Source organism: Lepidochelys kempii, chromosome 4 (assembly GCF_965140265.1).
Source record: "Lepidochelys kempii isolate rLepKem1 chromosome 4, rLepKem1.hap2, whole genome shotgun sequence".
NCBI lineage: Eukaryota > Metazoa > Chordata > Testudines > Cheloniidae > Lepidochelys > Lepidochelys kempii.
Window position 1 is genome coordinate 137,642,174 of NC_133259.1, and position 6,667 is coordinate 137,648,840.

Consider the following 6,667-nt stretch of genomic DNA (forward strand, 5'->3'; position numbering starts at 1 on the left):
TCTGAATTGCTTCAGTCAAAGTTTTTCATCTTAGGGGTGAGCTACCCAGCAACTTGTAAATTTCAATGCAGGGTGTAAGTTGTCCGATTGTCAATAACTCAGGGCCAGATCCCCAGCTGGCGAAAATGGATCTAGCTCCATTGAAGTCAATAAGGAACATCTCCAGCTGAAGTAACTTCATTGAAGTCAGTGGAGTTACAGCAATGTACGCTAGCTGAGAATCTAGCCCATAAACTTTAGAATTATTTTGTTTTAAAAAAAAATGGTGACCAGAAAGCCAGCTGGAAATTAAATTGCAGGGTCATGTTTTTTCAATTAATAACTCAGCAAGGATGATGCTTAAATTACAGAGAAATTGGAGATTTTATTTAAATTAAATCAGATCTTTAATAGATTCTGTTTGTCTGGCTGAGCTGGATGTGGGGTTTACATTAATGTATCCACATTTACTTGTTGTAATTTTACACAGACAGTTAAGTGTGTAAAGTGCTTTGAGATCCACCCATGTGAAATATGCGATAAAAATATAAACCCCTTATTGTTAAAGGGGAGAAAACTAAAGCCTAGATCATATAAAACAAATAATCTAAATAAAAAAGAGAAGCAGAATGAAATCCATTTTGAACAAAGTAGAGCAGAGGGGAATATATGTCCAAAGGTTTCAGATTTTTGATGAAAACTGACTTTAAATCAAATACAAACGTTATGCTTTTGTGTGTAGTTAGGTATGAAGTATAAGAAGATGGCTTCTGTAATGGTCAGACCAGAATCAAAAATAGCAGTGGTGCATTTCCAATCCATAGCAGTCTTTATTTATTGTTTTGGGGTTTTTTTTTTACTTTGGTGGCTAAAATATGAGTCGAAACAGATCAGTATGTTAAAAAGATGTCCGTTGCCAGAAGGCAACAAATGCTTGACAAAATACAAAATAATTTCATAAGCAAATGCTACATTTCAGAAGGAAACAGGACCTAGAAATGTCTATTTCATGGCAGGTGATAAAAAATATATCTGCTAGCATGGAGTGGATTCAGTTTTTCCTGCATAATATTCATAGCCAGGCATGTAAAAGTACGACAGGAGAGTTTGTGTAGTGAAAAGAGGGAACGCAAAATGTATATGGGGGAGTGATGTGTTGAGAAAGGTAAATCTCGTGCTCCTGTTTACGCTCACATAATACAGGAACGAGGCGGCACGCAATGAAAATGAAAGGCTGCAGCAAATTTAAAATTAAGAAATATGTATAGATTGGTTTTTACATAATGCATAATTAACCTGTGGGACTCTGCCATTCTCTCCAAACTGAGAGCTTAACAGGATTATAAAAAGGACTGGACATTTGTGTGGATACAATGAGACCATCCAGTTACATTTAACAGAATTGTTTTAAATAAAAAGCTTGGAAAGGGATATAAACTCCCATGCTTCAGGGCAATCACTAACTGATGGGTCAGGAAGAAACTCTTTCTGTGGGCAGATTATTCCACAGTTGCTCAATACGTGAGGGTTGTGTTTTTTTGGTTTTGTTGGTTTTTTTGGGGGGGGGGGCGTTTGCATCTTCCTCTGAAGCATCTGACACTGGTGGTTGTCAGAGACAGGATACTCGGCTAGATGGACCCCTTGTCCGAGCTGCCCCGGCATTTCCTACAATCCTTAAGATTAGTGCAAAAGCAAGCTAGGTGATAGGTTATGTTACACGGGATAACATCATCCCCCATGGATCTGGGAGGGCTTCTCACTCTGTCTGTGTAGAAGGAGCACCCTTTCCCCACCACAGCTCCTTCCCACCCTCATTCCCAGATTTTTTGTGGGGTTGAGTCTCCATATGTAGGGCAAGGTGAAAGAAGCAAGCTGGGGTTGCACACACTTTGCCCTTAATCCAGGCACCAGTGAATATGGCTGGACAATAGAGTTCAGCACAGCCATGCTAACAGCAATGGAGCTGTGCTGTCAGGGCAGTGGGGCAGACTGGTGGGGAAGCAGTGGGGCCTGGCTTCCAATATATCTCTGAGGTCTACAGGTGCTGGGGTCCAAATCCCCTTCTCAGGGAGTGCCCCTCCCCCCCCCCCTTTTCTGGTGGAACAATCAGATGGGGATTCCCTTAGGGGAACATCAGAGCCACCTCCCCTCCTGAGGGATTTTCAAATGGGCGGGGGTGGGAGGGGTGGGGGGAAAGGCATGGTGTGGTCCTCTGCGTTAACCCCAAACTCTCTGGCTGGAGGGAACAGAGCCTGGGAAAGATTAACTCAGCAGCCAGGTCACCGCTGCGGGGGCTTGCTTCAGGGGCTGCAGATTGGGATGGGCTGTGCGCAGACTGATACAAAGGGGGTTTGTGGGGGGGGAGGGGAGGGGGAATGATGCATGGGCAACGGGGAAAGTGCTTCTGCTTGAGAGATTCTAATAACCAGTTTTCAGAGTAACAGCCGTAGTCTCTAAGGTGCCACAAGTACTCCTTTGCTAATAACCAGGTGGCCCCAGAAGGAGGAACAGTTGTCAGGGTAATACCAGCAGGGGACAGGCCTGCCCCTCTGGGCGAGGGAAGGAAATGCAGGGATGCTCTAATTGTCAGGCAGAGGGAATTGCTTTTTTAAAGTCACAGTCCCTCTGGAGAGGGATTATTTAGGGGCAGACGTCTGACACATGGAGAGCTCCATAGCTCTCCCCTGGTGTGTGTGTGTGCTGTTGGGAAGAATGCAGGGCTGTAATCATGCCCTGCCTTTAAGTGAGCCCTGCGGGCGCGTCCCCTTACCCCCCTATGCACAGCCATGAAAGTCAAAAGCACAATCCAGCCCTTCGCATGGTCACTGGGCCGCAGGGGGGCGAGATGCAGCACAGTTGTGGTGGGGTTACGGCACATCCGTGCAGAGAATGAAGCATGACAAACAGCTCCAGCCGTGCCCCTGTGGTTTTCCTTCCTGTCCGTGGGGCTTAAGAGACATCATTTATATTTCAGCATGGGCTTTCTCCGTTCCCAGGCAGAGCCCAGTTGCCTGCCCCCATGGGGAGCCATTCCCTGCTGCACGGCCTGTACGGGCCATTACTTTCCACATCAAGGCCAGCATTTGAAGAGGCAAAAATAGGGACCAGGTGAAAGGCAGCAGGAGTAGTGCACTGGACTTGCACTCAGGAGACCTGGGATCTATTCCTGGCTCTGACACTGATCTTCCGGGTGACCATGGGCAAGTTGCCTCCCCCTCCTTGTGCCTCAGTTTCCCTTGTCTGCCTTTGCCTCTTCAGTCTATTTAGAGTGCAAGCTGTAAGGACTGTCCATACAGTACCCAGCCCAGTAGAGCCCTGGTCTCAAATGGATTAGGTGCTGCTGTAATGCAAATATTAATAATTCACAGTCAGTGTCCATTAGAGCCACCAATGTACAATCGCACTGGGAGTTAGACGCATGCAGTGTTACTGCCAAACCGACATGCAGAGCTGTTACTGGTCGGCTATTTCACCCGAACACCCTGTTTCCGTGCACCTGTGTCATCTTAGGAAAGGTGTTTTGGTTTTGCACAAACACAAAAAGAATTCCCAAGAAGTGGCAGAGAGCGGGGTCTACTGGTTAGAGCAGGGCCCCTAAGAGCCAGTACTCTTGGGTTCTGTTCCTCGCTCTTCCAGTGACTTGCTGCATGACCTGAAGTAGGTCACTTGCCTTTCCTGTGGTCAGTTCCGCCTCCATAAAGAGGGGATTAGAGCTGGTCAAAAATTGGGACATTTTGACTAATTTTTTTCACCAAAATTTTGACAAAAAAGAGCAAATTTTCATGAAAGTTACATTCTGTTTGGCCTGTTTTAATGGGGATGATGGGGTAAATATTGATTTACCACCCAGTGGGTTTGAAAGGCTTATTTAAGGAAAGCTTGTAAAGCACTTTTAGATCTTTGCTTGAAATCTGCCTGATCAGTGGAGCCTGGCATTACGAGTAGAGCGTGTTAACAAATTTCCGTTGAAACAGTTTTGCATTGGAAAATGCCATTTCAACTAAACCGACAATTTTTTTTAGTGAAATCACTTAGATTTCATCAAAATTTTGTTTCAAATAAATGGGAAAATATAAAGAATGTTGAAACATTGGCTTTCCACATTCGGGGACTGGAAAGTTTCATTTTTCTGCTTTGAATTAACTTTGTTTTATTTTGTGTTTAATTAATGTAATGTATTTTATTTTTACATGAAATGGAAACAAAATGTTTTGAACTAATAATAACAAAATATTGCTAGTTATCCCAAGCAAAATTTGTTGGAAAAATTTGTGAATTATAATAAAGAAAATTTTTGAAAAAAAATGTTTTTTGACCCAATTCAGAATGGGGGGGGGGGGAAATATTAACACTTGAAATTTTTTGCAGGGTGGAAAATCCCCCAGCTCTAATTACAAGACACTACCGGGGGTGGCTAGCCTGCCTTGCCTGTATATTTTCCCTGGGTTTGAGGGAAAGGCCCATCATCTGATAGGAAGTCTGCAATGTCGATGAGGCATTGCGCCCGAGTTCATGAATGATGACAGGTGCGCTGCAAATACGGCTGCATGTGAGTACTCTGAACACAACACATATGAAATTGACATGGCTGTTCCAGAAGACTTAGAAATATTAACAATCAGGTGCTAAAGGAGTTTAATTTTTTTTTTTGGTGGGGGGTGGAGTCTGTGTCAAGGTCTGGTCCCGTTTCCCTGCAGTCTGAGCCAGGACAAAGAAACTTCCCAGTTCAGAGTATTTTTATGTGGATCAGCTGTAATTAAAATAGCCATCTCAGCTGATCTGGGCATGCCTCACTTCCCCTTACTTGCTAACTGCCCGAGGCCGGTGAATTGAAACTTTAAGTAGTACTCCAGCAGTTCTAACGCTGTGCTCAGTGGAGCATTTGCCAGGGGCTCAGGAAAGCTGGCTGGTCACCTGGATTCCCCCTGCTCCCAGCTGCTAAATTGCATTAAAAGCCAATTACATTGACATTAAATACTTTCCTAGTGTTGCTTTGCCAGGGAAACACGTGCTGCCGGTGCCTATGTGATGATGAGATGGGATGGGAGGCAGGGTGCCCACAATGGGGAATACGAAGGGAGAAAGGGAACAGGACCAGGTGGTGGGGGAATGGGTGGGGAGATGTGGTCAGGCCCATGGGCAATGGAAAGGAGGGTGGGGACATGAATTATGAACTGGTTGAGATTCAGTATTGAGGCACTTTGTACAGGGTGGAAAACGGGGGATGTAACCAGATCTTTTCCACCAGGCATTTAGGCTATTGTGATCAGACAAATGAATGGCAAAGCTATTTTATGCTAATTTACCACCAGATGTACCCTCCCCCCCCAATATTTTATAATTATCTGCAGTCATACTTCCTTCCCATCCTGAAGGATCCCAAAGTGCTTCACTCCGGGGCAAAGGGTGGCCACTTGCCAGCCTGTTCCACCAAAGCAGGAGGTGGGGGGTGGGTGGGCGGGGGAACTGGCAAAAGACACTGAGGCAAGCTCCTATGGGATCCTTAATGCCTCACCCTAAGTAGAGACAACCTCAGGCTTCATCCCAAAGACCCAAACACAGTAAATTGCAAAGTATTCTAGTGATGTACATAGGAAGGGGTGATGGACTAACTTGACCCTTTCAAAGGTTGAAATCTATGAAAGGGACCACTGTGATCATCTAGTCTGACCTTCTGAATGATGTAGACCAGAGACCTTCCCCATGAGGATTTGAAGTCAAGGTGTCTAGGACTTGCAAACCTGAGGCTTAGAATAGAGAAGCCATCCCCTGGGCCAGAGAGTTGGCTGCTACTGGCCTTTCTTCCTACTGTTATTTTATTAGGTTTCAGAGTAGCAGCCGTGTTAGTCTGAATTCGCAAAAAGGAGTACTAGGGGACCTTAGAGACTAACCAATTTATTTGAGCATAAGCTTTCGTGAGCTACAGCTCACTTCATCGGATGCATTCAGTGGAAAATACAGTGAGGAGATTTATATACACACACAACATGAAAAAATGGGTGTTATCATACACACTGTAAGGAGAGTGGTCACTTAAGATGAGCTATTACCAGCAGGAGAGCTGGGTGGGAAGAAAACCTTTTGTAGTGATAATCAAGGTGGGCCATTTCCAGCAGTTAACAGGAACATCTGAGGAACAGTGGGGAATGGGGGGGGGGGATAAACATGGGGAAATAGTTTTACTTTGTGTAATGACCCATCGACTCCCAGTCTCTATGCAAGCCTAAGTTAATTGTATCCAGTTTGCAAATTAATTCCAATTCAGCAGTCTCTAGTTGGAGTCTGTTTTTGAAGTCTTTTTGTTGTAATATTGCGACCTTTAGGTCTGTAATCGAGTGAGCAGAGAGATTGAAGTGTTCTCTGACTGGTTTATGAATGTTATAATTCTTGACATCTGATTTGTGTCCATTTATTCTTTTACGTAGAGACTGTCCAGTTTGACCAATGTACATGGCAGAGGGGCATTGCTGGCACATGATGGCCATCGCAGTAGTGCCTCCTAGCTGTAGTCACGGGCAAAGGCCTCAGTAGACTTCTGCAAATGCAGAACAAAAAGCCAGTCCCGGCCCCAGAGAGCTACAGTCTTACTGCGTGCATTGCTTCAAGTTATGTATGGTAGAAAAACACCTTCAGTAACCTCAAACCTGTGGGAAAAGGGAGTGTCAAGCCTGTGGAGTTTGAGGTGTTT